Raw genomic sequence first — 16,591 nt, forward strand, 5'->3', positions numbered from 1 at the left:
GATTTGGGCAGTTGAGGATTATTATTTTGCACTCTCCTGCCAAAAACTGTTTCTGGCACCCCTCCCATTGCTATATTAAAAGTAAAGAATTAGCACGCACGCTCCAAAAAGAGGGTGTGTCCTCAATGCAAGGGCCATGGTATTGCAGGAAATTACTACCTTATACCCCAGTTTTGCAACCTGCTTGCCCAGACATTGGCCACCACAGGAAAAAAAAAACTAATTCATGACCCTTACATTATCTGTTATTTTTCCTCCTTATAGTAATGCCTCTTACACATTATGCCACACACCATAATGCCCGTGGCACATTATACCACACACAGTAATGCCACTTACACAATATGCCACACACCGTAATGTCCATTACACATTATGCCACACACCGCAGTGCTCCTGACACATTATTCCACACATCGCAATGCCCCTGACACATTATTCCACACACCGCAATGCCCCTGACACATTATTCTATACCCCGTAATGCCCCTGACACATTATGCCCAACAGTAAGGCTTATAATTAATTTAAAATTGCCTGCTCGTTGTCAGGGATCTTGTGCTCATTGCCAGGGGTTTCATGCACACAGAAGCCTTGTAATATCACTGCTGAGACTAACCCAGATGAAATGCTGCTATCACGCCCCGTTTGGAGGGTCCATATAGCATTGGGTGCGGGCTCCGTCACACTCCATACAGCTGCTCAGGGGCAAAGATGGAGGTATTGGCGCCATCAGCTCTCCCGCGTACGGCAGAGCACAGCCGCACCTATTTAGAGCCCACACAAACTGTAAAGTTACATTGCGCTCCAATATGCTCCATCAGTAATATACACCTGCATTGTGCTCAGTGGCGTAACTAGAAATTTTTCTCCCCCAAGCCAAAAAATTCACCGGCGCCCCCCCCCCCCCCCCCTCTCCATCCCCATAATTGGCACTAGTAAAGTAAAAAAGGGGGCATGACTTTGTTGAAATGGGCGTGGCTTCACAAAAGGGGCGTGGCGTTGCAGGAAAAGACTACCTTATACCCCAGTTTTGGACCCTGCACGCCCAGACGTTGGCCACCACAGGAAGGAAAAATAATCCTGATTTATGCCCCTTACATTATTTGTCATTTTTCCTCCTTATAGTAATGCCCAGTATACATTATGCCACATACTGCAATGGCCCTTAGACATTATGCCACACACAATAATGCACATGACACAATATGCACACACCGTAATGCCTGTGACACATTATGACAGGAATCGCAATGCCCGTTATACATTATGCTACACACTGCAATGCCCCTGATACATTATAGCACATACAATGCCTGTGACACATTATGACACACACCGCAATGACCCTGAGACATTATACCACAATGCCCGTGATATAGTATACCACACACCGTAATGACTGACACATTCTGACACACACCGCAATGTCCGTGATACATTATGCCACACACTGCAATGACCTTGAGACATTATACCACATACCACAATGCCCGTGATATAGTATACCACACACCGTAATGCCTGTGACACATACCGCAATGCCCGTTATACCCTATGCCACACACCGCAATGCCCGTTATACATTATGCCACACTGCAATGCCCCTGAGACATTATACCACATACCACAATGCCCGTGATATAGTATGCCACACACCGTAATGCCTGTGACACATTATGACACACACCGCAATGTCCGTGATACATTATGCCACACACTGCAATGCCCATTACACATTAAGTCCTACAGTAAGGCTTCTAATTACTTTTAAATTACCTGCTTGATGCCAGGGGTTTCATGCTCTTGGTTCCATGCATGGTGCCAGGGGTTTTCATGCTCAGGGTGTCATGCTCGTTGCCAGGGGTTTCATGCACTGGGTGTCATGCTCGTTGCCAGGGGTTTCATGCACTGGGTGTCATGCTCGTTGCCAGGGGTTTCATGCACTGGGTGTCATGCTTGTTGCCAGGGGTTTCATGCACTGGGTGTCATGCTTGTTGCTAGGGTGTCATGCTCATTGCTAGGGGGTAATGCTTGTTGCTAGGGCTGTGTTTCCAGTGCCACATATGCCCCCAGTGCCAGATATTCCCCCACAGTACCAGGTACACACATGCCCCCAATGCCAAATATGCCCCCCCCCCAAGTGCCAGGTACACATATACCCCCGAATGTCACATATGCCCCCTCAGTGCCACATATGCCCCCCAAGTGCCAAATATGCTCCCCCTCCCCCAGTGCCAGGTACAGCTCCCCCCCTGCTCCCCACTCCCCGCTGCTGTAAGGAGGGACATAGAGGGCACAGCGCGCGCCTCACCTGTGTCCCTCCTGCGTCTCCGGCGTGTGTGTTAAATGAAGTGCCGGTTCGTGAGCCAATCAGAGCTCACGAACAGGCACTTCATTCAATAGACCCGCCGGACACGCAGGAGGGACACAGGAGAGGCCTGCGCTGTGCCCTCCGTGTCCCTCCTTACAGCAGCGGCAGCAGCGGAGGGTTGGAGCCGGAGGGAAGGATGGAGAGGAGACAGCAGATTGACATGCGGACGGCTCATCCGCATGTCAATCTGCGCTAAATCAGTGGCGGCGCCCCCGCAGCCCTGCACCTCCAAGGCAGTAGTTACGCCACTGATTGTGCTGATTATTGCTGCTATCACCACACCAAAGATACTGACAGTCAAATTATGCTCCAATATGCTCCATCAGTGTACACATGCATTGTACTGATTTTTGCAGCCATTACCTCACTTTAAATAAGTGTGGTGATGGCTGCAAAAATCAGCACAATGCATGTGTGTACTGACGGAGCATATTGGAGCATAATTTGACTGTTATTTGGTGTGGTTATAGCAGCAATAATCAGCACAATGCAGGTGTATATTACTGATGGAGCATAATGAGGTTGTAGCACAGCCACATTATGCTTCATCAGTAATATACATGTGCAGTTGTGCTGATTATTGCGGCTGTCACCTCATACACACATTACACAGAAGCCATGTATTATCACAGAGGATTAACCCAGACTAAATGGAGGGTCCAGATAGCGTGGGGTGCGGGCTCCATGCAGCTGCTCGGGATCGGTATGAAATACCTCCAATCAAAATCCCGACGTTCAAAATCCCGACACCAATTGACCGATGGTCAAAATCCCGACAGGGTCAAAATCCCGACATGGACAAAATACCGACATTTAAAATACCGACAAGGTCAAAATACCGACATGTAAAATGCCGACAGGTCAAAATACCGACATGCTTTTTGTGTGTGTGTATGTCGACATAAGTCAACATGGACACCATATAAAGTGTACTGCGTCCCCTCGCATGGCTCGCTGCGCTCGCCATGCTTCGGGCACGGTGCCTCGTTGCGCTCGGCACACTATTATATTCCCCCTCCAGGTCCACTGGGATGGTAAAGTATGAACAAGTCGGTTTCAATGAAAAAAATCATGAAAAACTCATGACGGTATTTTGACCTGTCGGCATTTTACATGTCGGTATTTTAAACTTGTCGGTATTTTAAATGTCGGTATTTTGTCCATGTCGGGATTTTGACCTTGTCGGGATTTTGACCATCGGCCAATTGGCGTCGGGATTTTGAACGTCGGGATTTTGATTGGAGGTTAACTGACTGCATCCCAGCTGCTCAGGGGTGGAGGAGGTACTGTAATAGCGCCGTCAGCTCTCCAGTTTGCAGCCGCGCACAGCCACATACAGCCATGCATGGCCGCGCATGCGCACACTCCCTGAGTCCCCTTCATTGTTAATATGCTGGACGAGCTACGCTGATTACAGCGGCAAGCTATCCATCGCTCGCGAGCGACGGGTTGGCGACCGCTGGTCTAGATATAGTAAAAGTGATATCGTCTCACATGTCCATATTGCAGGCACTAGTTTCCTCTAGAGATGTGCGGCGGGTGCTTTTCGTGTTTTGGTTTTGGATCTGGATCCTCGCTCGTGTTTTGGATCTGGATTGGTTTTGCCAAAACCACCCTGGGGTATATTTACTAAGGTCCCGATTTTGACCGAGATGCCGTTTTTTCTTCAAAGTGTCATCTCGGTAATTTACTAAGCAAAAATCACGGCAGTGATGAGTGCATTCGTATTTTTTTGGAAGTTCAAGTTTAAAAATACGAATGAATACACCATCGGTCAAAACGCGGCTGTTTAGATATGAATCTCGGTCATTTACTAACCATTCGTATTTGTAATGTCTACCGTGAAAATGCATTTGCGGCCGTGAAAAAATACATTTTGTAAAAAAGTCCTAAAAAAAAACAGACCTGCTTTTGAGAAGCGTGTTTACATGTGTAGTCAATTATCCATTACTCACACCTGAATGTTTGGCCCTATAAAAGGGTCCCAGGCACATTTTGAATATCTCTCACTCTGAAATGGCTGCTGTGGTGTGTGCAACAGATTTTTTGTTTGCTGGGGGATACCTGAAAGTGCTCCATGACTCTTCAAGAAATCTGGGCCAGGTAAGTGTACATGGTCAGCAGGTTGAACAGGTTCCGCGGAGGCTGCGCCAGCCACGTTTGTTTAGGGGACGTTTAAACTTAAACGCATTGTCTGATGATAGGGTCATACAGATGTTTCCCCTAAAAACATCCAACATTTGCCGTCTGTATGACCTTGTCAAACTGGGACTATATCCTGAGACAGCACGCTCACGCTCTGTCTCAGGCTTGCACAAACTCCTGGCTGTGTAGCACTTTATGGCTACTGGCAGCTTCCAGGCTGTGACAGGCGACGTCATTGTTATTTCCCAGACAACCTTTTCTATATTTTTGAAACAGGTGTGTTTAAAAATACATACACGTCTATGTCTAAGTGTTGCGTCTGGTAGGTCTTAGAACACAGTATTGTTTGTTCTTTATACTGTTGTGTAATTTTGTATTTTAATTTTGTATTAAAACATTGACACTCATGACCCCATTAAACCATACACACATAGCGTGTTTTACAATGTTTGACACGGACACAGGATTTTTGGTGAAGACAATATTTAAATTTTTATTGTGTTACACAAATGTCATGTCAGATTCATTTTTTTTTTTCTTTTGTGTGCTGGGTGCCGAGGTTTGAGCAGGGTCGCTGGCCCGTGTTCTGGATGATCGTCGAACAGGAGAGGTAACTGGGGTCTGGCTAGGGGTAGTCGTTCCTGAGCTGGAGCTGAGATGTTGTGCTGACATCAGAGTGATGCTTTGGCTCAAGTTATGTATACTGGCATTCAGTTGATTATTACTGGCAGTGTGACTGGCCACAATCCTAGACAAAGTCTCATTTACTACCTGATTGTGTTGGATCACTTGTATCAGGGCTTGTTGATGCCGCTGTTGCTCATCGATGATGTGCGTCAAATTTGCCAGCATTTTGCGTGTTGTCCGCCCTGATTTGCTCCATCGATGTCGCAATTCTGCCTACCTGAACAATCAGTCTGCCCGAGTTCCGACTAATGCGCGGAAGATGATGGGGCAGACTGGCAAGGTGTTGTGTGTGTGTGTGTGTGTGTTCAGGCAGGCAGTGTTTTGGGCCTGTTGTGTTGCCCAACTGGACCAAAAGTCAGCGGACATTTGTTGCTGGGGTGGAGTTGGTATCAATTGTGGACTTAAGGAGGCTTGGGGCATATCCTGCGGCTGGGTTGGCTGGGTAGGATCAACGGCCGTAAGTTGCAGTGTATAGGTTGCCTGTTGGTCTGGTTCCTGCTGGTCATCGTCTCCCATGAAGGTTGGTTCTGTATGGGGTGGCCAACAGGCACTGTTTAGTTATAATTAAATATCTTTGCTTGTCCTAAACATTCCATACTTATTTTTTTTTATTTTAATTTTTAATTTGAGGTGTTTTTTTAAAAACTAGGAATCTTTCCTTTACAAACACATATGTGCCATAACAGGCGTGCACAGAGACTGACTGGCGGGTTCCGCACCGAACTTCCCCCCCTCCACAGCATTATAGTGTTCTCTCACCTCCTCTGTCCTGGATATAGACTTCTCACCTGGACGGACCAGAGGAGCACATCAGGTAAGCAGTCTACATCCCGGACAGGGGAGGTGTGAGAAGACTATAATGCTGTGGAAGGGGGGGGGGGGGGGGGTTAAGTCCGGTGAGAAACCCGCTATTCATTTTCTGTGCACGTCTGTGGGCTCAATTTAGTAAGGTGGGTGTTCTATTTAAAATGTGATGTGGCCCATAGCAACCAATAAGACTTTAATTCAAATTTATTTGGCACCTTCAAGAAGATAATACCTGGAATCTGATTGGTTGCTACGGGAAACATGCCATCTCACATTGAGCTCACATCATAGTAAATGTACTGTGTCGAAATGTTTGAATGTATTTCTTTTAAGTTTTTACTCACCAGACAGCTGAGGTGATCGTGGCTCATCACTTTGGGGACTAGCCAAAATTGCCTGTGGTGGCTGGGGCAAGACTGCCGAGATGCGCCGCCTGGGTGGTGAAGAAGGAGGCGCAGATTCCGACTCCACACGCCGCGTCTTAGTGGGCCTCCTAGTTAAAGTCACAGAGCCCTGTGATGGCCGCCTTAGAGGAGGGCGGCTTGCAGAAGAAGAACCTATGTGAAAATAGCAACATTAATATTTTGTAGTTCTATGTGTTTGCAGAATATGTGACTACACTGATTTTTTACCTGCATTCCCTGCAGCTTCATCAGTTGGCTGTGGCCTGTCTGTGGCGCGTCTCTGGTGTACTGTTGAAAAATTGCACAAAACATTATGACCATACTTTTAAAACTCATTGTTATCTGAAAATCATTATTGTAATGTAAACATCTCGCACCTAATGTTAAGTTAACTATTTTATGTTTAAGCTATTCTGGATTAATTAATTGGGTGTGTATTCTTAAATTAAGATGATGTTGCACTAAATAATCCAGAAACATACCTTAATTCGACACAATATATTGCAGATAATTTTAATATAAAATTTCTCACAAACAACATAAAAACCATAATAAAAAATGCAACAATTTATTGAATAAGTTTTTTTAAAAAAAGGCCATTTGAAAAAACAGTTAGGGACAAGCAAAATCTATGATTATGTATTATAACTACACATACCAGCATGCACTGCAACAGATTTCACATTCACTAATAGCAAAACTCTGGCAATGCATGATGGGCCTTGTAGTTTTGAAACACATTTACAGCTACAGGTTGCACAGGCCTGCACGACATTACCAACACAATGGCCCTCATTCCGAGTCGTTCGCTCGGTATTTTTCATTGCATCGCAGTGAAATTCCGCTTAGTACGCATGCGCAATAATCGCACTGCGACTGCGCCAAGTAATTTTACAATGGAGATAGTATTTTTACTCACGGCTTTTTCATCGCTCCGGCGATCGTAATGTGATTGACAGGAAATGGGTGTTACTGGGCGGAAACAGGCCGTTTTATGGGCGTGCGGGAAAAAACGCTACCGTTTCCGGAAAAAACGCAGGAGTGGCCGGGGAAACGGGGGAGTGTCTGGGCGAACGCTGGGTGTGTTTGTGACGTCAAACCAGGAACGACAAGCACTGAACTGATCGCAGATACCGAGTAAGTCTGAAGCTACTCTGAAACTGCTAAGTAGTTTGTAATCGCAATATTGCGAATACATCGGTCGCAATTTTAAGAAGCTAAGATACACTCCCAGTAGGCGTAGGCTTAGCGTGAGCAACTCTGCTAAATTCGCCTTGCGAGCGATCAACTCAGAATGAGGGCCAATGTTTGCATATTTACAAACACCATAACAATTAGCAGCATTATCATTTTAAAAATAACAAGAGCCAAAAAAATTAAAAATAAAACTCACCATCCTGCCTTAGACGGTCCGAATCCCGGACATGAGTCGCTGACACCACTTCTGCAGGAATAAGTGACCGCACAGGCTCCTCCCAATCAATAAAAGTGGCACGGAAAGGGTGTCCACCCCCGGTTTGGCGGGCTGATTTGGCCTCCTTGGCCATCTTGGCCTTGACACGGCGCTTGATGTCATAAAACCTTTTTCTACACATGTCCTCAGTCCGCCTCACCACACCCTCACTATTGACTGCAGCAATAACTTTTCCCCACTGGACCGACTTCCTACGTGAGGACACCTTTGCAGCATCCTGCCCAAACAATTGGCGATGATGCCTCATCAGCTCCCGCACCAAAGCCATGTTTTCAGCATAGCTGAACTTCACATTGCGCCCAGTCTTGGTAGTGGTGCGTGGCTGCGGAGCCACAGCACCATCACTATCACTGGAGAACGCTACAACAGGCACCCCCTCCTCCTCCTCCTCACTAACCTCCACCCTCTCACTAACCTCCTCCACCTCACTCACCTCCTCCCTCTCACTAACCTCCTCCACCTCACTCACCTCCTCCCTCTCACTAACCTCCTCCACCACACTGACCTCTGACTGAGACATAATTCCCACAAACTACACAAAACACTGAGAAAAAAAAACAGAAAACACACTCCTCCACTACCACTACACACCACACACACACTCACTCACAAACAATGACAATAGACTTGGAAAAAAAAAACAATGACAAAAAAGTAGACAAACTTCGAAAAAACTACACAACAAGTATGACAAGACTACTTACACACACAGTACAGCACTCAACAATCGCAAAACTCTGCTCCAAATCCACCAAAAACTCCTCCAAACTCACCAACTCCTAATACACCTTCCTCTCTCCTCTCCACTAGCTAAACCCACGAGGTGCGGACGGTTTGGGGCGTTTTTATAGTAATGTGCACAAACACTCCTCCATCACGAATACAACCAATCACGGACAAGTGACAAAAACGAAACTTAGTAAAAAAACGCGGCCGGAAACGGAAAAACACTGCCGTAACAGACATGTGATGCAGTCGTAAAAAAACACTAAGAACACGGCCGCAAAACAACAAAATCGGCCGCATTACACATCAAAAAAACACGAATGACATCGACATCGGACAACACTAAAAATACAATTACGACAGCTTAGTAAATTAGTCGTAATCAATTCAAAAAGTTGCAGTTTTACACTTTCGATGTCATTCGTGATGATTCTCTCTCCAAATCGGAAACAATACGAATCTTAGTAAATATACCCCCCTGTCGGGTTTTGGTTTTGGATCTGGATGATTTTTGAAAAAAACACAAAAACAGCTAAAATCACAGAATTTGGGGGTAATTTTGATCCTACAGTTTTATTAACCTCAATAACATTCATTTCCACTCATTTCCAGTCTATTCTGAACACCTCACCCCTCACAATATTGTTTTTAGGCCAAAAGGTTGCACCGATGTAGCTGGATGACTTTGCTAAGCGACACAAGTATATGGCACAAACATTTGTCCCGTCTAGGAGTGGCACTGCAGTGTTAGACAGGATGGCAGTATTAAAAAATAGGCTCCAAACAGCACATAATGCAAAGAAAAAAATGAGGTGCAAGATGGAATTGTCCTCTGGCCCCGGGCCCTCCCACCCACCCTTATGTTGTATAAACAGGACATGGACACTTCAACAAACCAATAATTTCAGTGACAGGGTCTGCCACACGACTGTGGCTGAAATGATTGGTTTGTCTGGGCCCCCACAAAAAAGAAGCAATTAATCCCCCCACCAAAAAAGAAGAAATCAATCTCTCCTTGCACAAACTGGCTCTACAGAGGCAAGATGTTGTCCTCATCCTCATCCTGAGATTCCTCACCCCTTTCAGTGTCTACATCCTCCTCCTCACAGAGTATTAATTCGTCCCCACTGAAATTACTATCACATGTCCCTGTGTACTTTCTGGAAGCAATTGCTGGTAAAGGTCTTCCTGGAGGAATTTATAATTCATTTTTATGAACATCATCTTCTCCACATTTTCTGGAAGTAACCTCTTATGCCCATCGCTGACAAGGTTTAGTGGCTGCACTAAACACTATTTCGGAGTACACACTGGAGGGGGTCAACTTAGGTCAAATAAAGCCAGTTTGCCTCTTTTTCCTGCCAGCATACATACATACCTACGTAGATGCTGTCACCCATATAATCCTCCACCATTCTTTCAATGGTAACAGCATCATATGCAGTGACAATAGACAGGTCATAATGTATCACGGTGATACACAGCGTAGAATGCCTAGGAATGAGCTGGCATTTGTGAGATGCTGACACAGGTGCCGCTGCTGTTGTTGCTGTGGGAGGCAATACATATACCCAGTGGGTTGTCACAGTCATGTAGTCCTTAGTTTGTCCTGCTCAACTTATTCACATGTCCGTGGTTAAGTGGACACTGAGTACAACCTCATTTTTCAGGACACTGAGGACACTTTTCTTAATGTCCCTGTACAGTCTGGGAATCGCTTTCCTAGTGACGTGGAATCTAGATGGGATTTGGTACTGGGGACACACTACCTCCATCAATTGTCTAAATCCCACTGCACCAATGGCAGATACCGGATGCACGTCTAACACCAACATAGCTGTCAAGGCCTCAGTTATCCGATTTGCAACAGGATGACTGGTGTCATATTTCATCTTCCTCGCAAAGGACTGTTGAACAGTCAATTGCTTAGTTGAAGTAGTACAAGTTGTCTTCCAACTTCCCCTCTGGGATGATGATCGACTCCCAGCAGCAACAACAGCAGCAGCGGCAGCAGCAGCAGTAGTAGGCGTACCACTCAAGGATCCTCCGGAGGAATCCCGGTTAGGAGAGGTCTTGTCAGTCATACCAGTGACATGGCCTGCAGGACTACTGACGTTCCTGACTGAGAAGGAAATTGACGTTGAGGGAGTTGGTGGTGTGTCTTGCAGGAGCTTGGGTACAAGAGGAAGAAGGGATTTAGGTGTCAGTGGACTGCTTACGCTCTTACCCAAAGTTTCTGAATTTGACAATGACTTCTGATGAATGTGCAGGTGACGTATAAGGGAGGATGTTCCTAGGTGGTTAACATCCTTACCCCTACTTATTAAGGATTCTTGACACCTGTTGTCTGGATTTGTGGAGAAATAATTCCACACTGAAGAGGTGGCTTCCTTTGGCCAGCTGTGTAAACTGTTGCTGCGTGGAACATTGCAACCGATGGTCACAATGTTAGAGCCCAGATTGCAACATCGGTTGCAGTGCTGGGATTGCAGCTACATGCAGGAGGTGTCTGTCCTACTGAGACATCCCCTGCATGTCCTTCCTTCTAATCAGAGGGAAATTCAAAGCTGACTACAAGTGGTTTTGGATTTCCGTCTATCACTGAATTAGGCCCTGTGACACTTAAAGCTGACTCATTTTGCTGTTATATTTCTTTTTCTGTGCAGCATTTACATTTTTCCATTTGCATTCAGAAGCCTTGTGTCCTACTCCTACTTTATGACATACAAAGCACTTATACTTGATCTTTCTGGGCTTACATCTTTAGTGGACTTTACATCTTTAGTCTGTACTGATAAATTCACAGCATTTAATTTAACTTGTACACGTTCATGGAAATGATCACTTGGCTGTATTAGCTTTTAAAACTACTACTAGGAAATCAAATTCAGCTATTAAATTATGTAGCATCACCATAGCAATCTCCTCTTCATCTACTTGGGCTCCTACAGACATTTATTTCTGAGATATGAACTAGAGATGAGCGGGTTCGGTTCCCTGAGAACCAAACCCTACCGGACTTCACTGCCCAAGCCTGGATACGAGTCAGGCTCGGGTTTTCCTGCCTACTTCAGAAATCAGAACGAGGCAAAACGTCATCATCCCGCTGTCGGAATCTCACGGGGTTTGGACTCCACATAAGGAGCCGCGCGTTACCGCCATTATCACTCCGGCATTGAAGAGTGTATAGAGAGGACGTGTCTCCGTCCTCAGTGTCCTGAGTCAGTTCAGTGTTAGTGTCTTGTGCTGCATCAGTCCAGTCACAGTGGTTGTGTCCTCTGCTGCCATATGTCCAGTGCTGCTGTATAAGTCCAGTCCAGTGGTGCTGTGTTTTGCTGCATAAGTCCAGTGGTGGTGTCTTGTGCTGCATCAGTCCTGTCACAGTGGTGGTGTTCTCTGCTGCCATATGTCCAGTGCTGCTGTGTAAGTCCAGTACAGTGGTGCTGCATTGTGCTGCATCAGTTCAATGGTGGTGTATTGTGCTGCATCAGTCCAATCACAGTGGTGGTGTCCTCTGTTGTCATATGTCCAGTGCTGCTGTATAACTCCAGTCCATTGCAGTGGTGCTGTGTTGTCCTGCAACAGTCCAGTGGTGGTGTCCCTGTGCTGCCATATATGTCCAGTGATACTGCCGTATATGTCCAGTAATACTGCCGTATATATCCATTGATACTGCCATATATGTCCAGCGGTACTGCCGTATAAATCCAGTGATCCTGTCGTATAATTCCAGTAATCCTGCCGTATAATTCCAATGGTACTGGCGTATAAATCCAGTGATCCTGCCGTATAATTCCAGTGGTAATGGCGTATAAGTCCAGTGATCCTGCCGTATAATTCCAGTGGTACTGGCATATAAATCCAGTGATCCTGCTGTATAATTCCAGTGCAATCCTATCTGACACTGCAGTGCCACTCCTAGATGGGCCAATTGTTTGTGTCGTTTAGCTTAGTCATACAGCTACCTCATTGCACCTCTTTTTCATTGTTGTATGATGTGCTGTTTGGGGCTTTTTTTTTATACTGCCCTCCTTTCTGACACTGCAGTGCCACTCCTAGATGGGCCAGATGTTTGTGCCGCACACTTGTGTCGCTTAACTTAGTCATACAGCAACCTCATTGCACCTCTTTTTCTTCTTTGCATGATGTGAGTTTGGGGCCTAGTTTTTTTTAAAGTGCCATCCTGTCTGAAACTGCAGTGCCACTCCTAGATTGGCCAGGTGTTTGTGCCGCACACTTGTGTCACTTAGCTCAGTCATACAGCCACCTTGGTGCAACCTTTTGGTTTAAAAACAATATTGTGAGGTGTGAGGTGTTCAGAATAGACTCAAAATTACCCCCAAATTCTGTGATTTTAGCTGTTTTCATGTTTTTTTTTTAAATCATCCAGATCCAAAACCAAAACATGAAAGGGTAGTTTTGGCAAAACCAATCCAAAACCAAAACACGAGCGGGGAATTAGAACCAAAACCAAAACACAAAACATTACCTCACTTTGTTATTACACAATATTTTCCACAGATTAATTCTCTCAATAAGACGTTTATCCTCATACACTGCCTGCAGGGCCATCAACATGTGATACACTGGTGTACGTTGGTGTAGTTTGGTAAATGGCCTTGAGTCGGAGCAAAATTATTTTATATTAAATTATATATGGTAGAATACTGGTAACCAATGGAGGGACTGAGAGAGTGGATCTGCACCCAATTAATGTCTAGTGAGGAAGATTAGCATCGCCGCTGCTTTCAAAATGGATTGTAGTGGTGAGAGTCTCTTTTTGGTAAGACCAGTAAGAAGACTATTGCAATAATCAATGTGGGAGATAATGAGAGCATGAATTAGAGTTTTTGCAGTATCTTGTGTAAGACATGGTCATATTTTGTATGTAACATGATTTTGAGACATTTTGGGGGAGATTCAAATGTTTGAAAAGTCAGTTGGGAGTCTGTTTTTTCCTATCTAATAGACAGGGAAAAAACAGACACACAACCGACTTTTCAAACATTTGAATCTCCCCCATTGAATCTGGGGTACAAAGGACAGTTCAGAGTCAAGGATGACACCTAGGCAGCGAGCTTGTGGGGTAAGGTTAATTGTTGAGTTATCAACAGTGATAGAGATATCAGGTTGGTAACTACAGGTTGGTAACTACCAATTCTGTTTTGGAAATATTAAGTTTGAGGTGGTGAGATGACATCCAAGATGCAACGGCAAAGATACATTCAGTGACATGGACCAACACAGATGGTGACAAGTCTGGGGAGGATAGGTAGATTTGAGAATCATCCGCATACAGATGATTTTGACACAGTTTACATATTCTCTTTTATTCTTGTTCACATGTTCTTTATGATTTGTTATTAATTTCTAGTTTTTTTTTTCTTAGATAGTCTTATGGCGGCGGTCACACAGGGGATGATTTCGCAAAGTGATTGACAGACATGAACCATTTGAGGGAGGTAATGGGAAGTGGCAGCAAAACCGCAGGCCTATCGCAACCATTTTGGTGGCATATTTGAGGCTCTGCCTGCGACCCCATATTCAGTTACAATCAGTGGTGAATTTCCCATAAGGCACATGAAGCACGTATCAATATCAGGATGCATGACACATAGCATTTTCACTGCCTCTCACTACATATCGGCATTTACGAACACCGTATGCATAAACAGTCAAGCAAAGGACAGCTCCCCTGAAAAGAGCTGTGCTTTGTGGTATGTGGACTTCTGGGTTTAAGACCCTGGAGTCTGCCTGTGCATGCGTCTTGTGATGCACACATTGCAGGGGGTGCTGGGAAGGATCCTACTGTATCCCTCTCAGGGGAACTCGTGGAGAGAAGCCCATAAGCTTATGGGAAAGGGTCGTGACCTCATGGCATGACCCCGTGTCATTATTCCGGGGGCATGATGGGCTGCCCCAGGAGACTTGTGTGACTGCACTGCCAGCTCCTACACTGTGACAGGATCTGAGTACTCCACGTTATGTAACAGTGCAGCACCCGGCTCCTATCACAGAGGAGGAGCCGGCATTTTGATATCACCCCCTCGGAGCGTGACACCTCTGTCACCCCCCCAGTGAAGATCAACACTGCTACTTCTACTTAGGCCCTGCCGACATGGGCGTCTGCATATACGTGACCTGGGTTCATGCATTCGCACAACCTCAAGTCTCAAAGTGTGGAGATGGCGGAGGGATCAGCTCTGATTCCTCTCTGCAACCTGGTTCTCCTTCCTATAGGAAGCGAGGGCCTCCAGGTCTCAGAAGATGGTGTTGGTTCCTGCATTTGCTAAATATTAGGTGGGACCATCAGGCCCCTAATAATGAATGGGCCCATTACAAAAACATAAAAAATTAGCATTTACTCATGCCTAACATGCCCTTTAAGGGATCATGAATAGGCCTCTTAATGTATTGTTAGCTTCTTGTACAATACCAACCTTTAAACTCTCTTTAACTCTCTTTAATCATTAACTGATATGACTCACCAGCCGCTGTACTTTCATGTATATACAGTATATATATATATATATATATATATATATATATGTTAACATACCAGGTGTATTGACATACCTTATACATACCTTCTAGAAACAGGTCAGTAGCTAAATCTTTTGGTTAATCCTGTGATATACAGTAATTAAATATCACATTTTGAAACACATATTGTAATTATGAAATTTCTTTACAACAATAAAATTAATTATTTCTTACAAATGTTGTTGTACGCTTGGAGATATGTTATGTAAGTGAAATCCTGCACTACCTGAGATAATGTATAATACAGTACCTGTATTTACTAATCTAGAATGACAGAATTTTTTCTACTACTTTTCACATCTAGTAGAATAATATATTAATAAAGGACATTTAAAAAATTTTTTGTCATTTACATAAGAAAGGAATACAGGTTATCAAGGTCAACCTTTTAGAAATGCTATATGCAATACTCTGTAATCCTACATTTATCTACAGTACATTAAGATCATCTGTCATTACGACAGTTTGCTATTGTCAATCTTTCTGTAGCAAGTTGCTATGCTGCTTAGTTTCAATAACCCTATATACCTTACTATCAACAGAAAATGTGGGCACCTTATATTCTAGGTCTCCCACAAGCAGCGGTGCAAGTATGTGGGTACGGGTGGGTATGGCGTACCCTTAAGAATTTCGCCGTGGGTACGCCGTAGCCACACCGACGGGCCACCACTCGCTACCGCTGATGTGAGGGGAGGGGAGCGCAGCCTGCGCCTCTCCTGCCCCTTAATGTCTTCGTTCAAATCAGCACCGCCCGTGAGCCAATCAGAGCTCACAGAGCTTTGATTGGCTCACGGATCGGCGCTGAATTGAACTCACCCACACCCGCCGGAGACTGAGGGGAAGGAGAGGCGCAGGCTGCGCTCTCCTCCCCTCACACACACAGGAGACAGGACAGCAGCAGCAGCGGTGAGCAGGGGGGGGGGCTTCATGAATACCTGGCACTGGGGGGCATGTATACCTGGCACTGGGGGCATATCTGGCACTGGGGGGGGGGGGACGTATACCTGGCACTGGGGGTCATGTATACCTGTCACTGGGGACATATCTGGCACTGCGGGGACATGTGTATCTGGCACTGGGGGGGCATTTATGTATCTGGCACTGGGTGTCTATGTATATCTGACACAGTGGGGGCATTTGTGTATCTGGCACTGTGGGGCAATGTGTATCTGGCACTCTGGGGGCATTTGTGTATCTGGCACTGAGGGGCAATGTGTATCTGGCACTCTGGGTGCATTTGTGTATCTGGCACTGTGGGGCAATGTATAGCTGGCACTCTGGGGGCATTTGTGTATCTGGCACAGTGAGGCAATGTGTATCTGGCACTGTGGGGCAATGTATATCTGGCACTGTGGGGCAATGTATATCTGGCACTCTGAGGGCATTTGTGTATCTGGCACTGTGGGGCAATGTGTATCTGGCACGCTGGGG

At 45.4% G+C, this 16,591-nt stretch overlaps 1 long non-coding RNA gene across 1 annotated transcript; it reads right to left on the reverse strand.

Moving 5' to 3' along the window:
* Window positions 1–5,023: 5,023 nt before the first annotated feature.
* LOC134928871 (uncharacterized) lies at window positions 5,024–6,709 on the reverse strand. The gene is made up of 3 exons (XR_010178086.1): window positions 6,646–6,709; window positions 6,358–6,570; window positions 5,024–5,733 (listed from the first exon to the last, which is right to left on the reverse strand). It is a non-coding gene; the product is annotated as an uncharacterized LOC134928871 (long non-coding RNA).
* Between the last annotated feature and the right edge of the window lie 9,882 nt (window positions 6,710–16,591).

This window comes from Pseudophryne corroboree, chromosome 5 (genome assembly GCF_028390025.1).
Source record: "Pseudophryne corroboree isolate aPseCor3 chromosome 5, aPseCor3.hap2, whole genome shotgun sequence".
NCBI lineage: Eukaryota > Metazoa > Chordata > Amphibia > Anura > Myobatrachidae > Pseudophryne > Pseudophryne corroboree.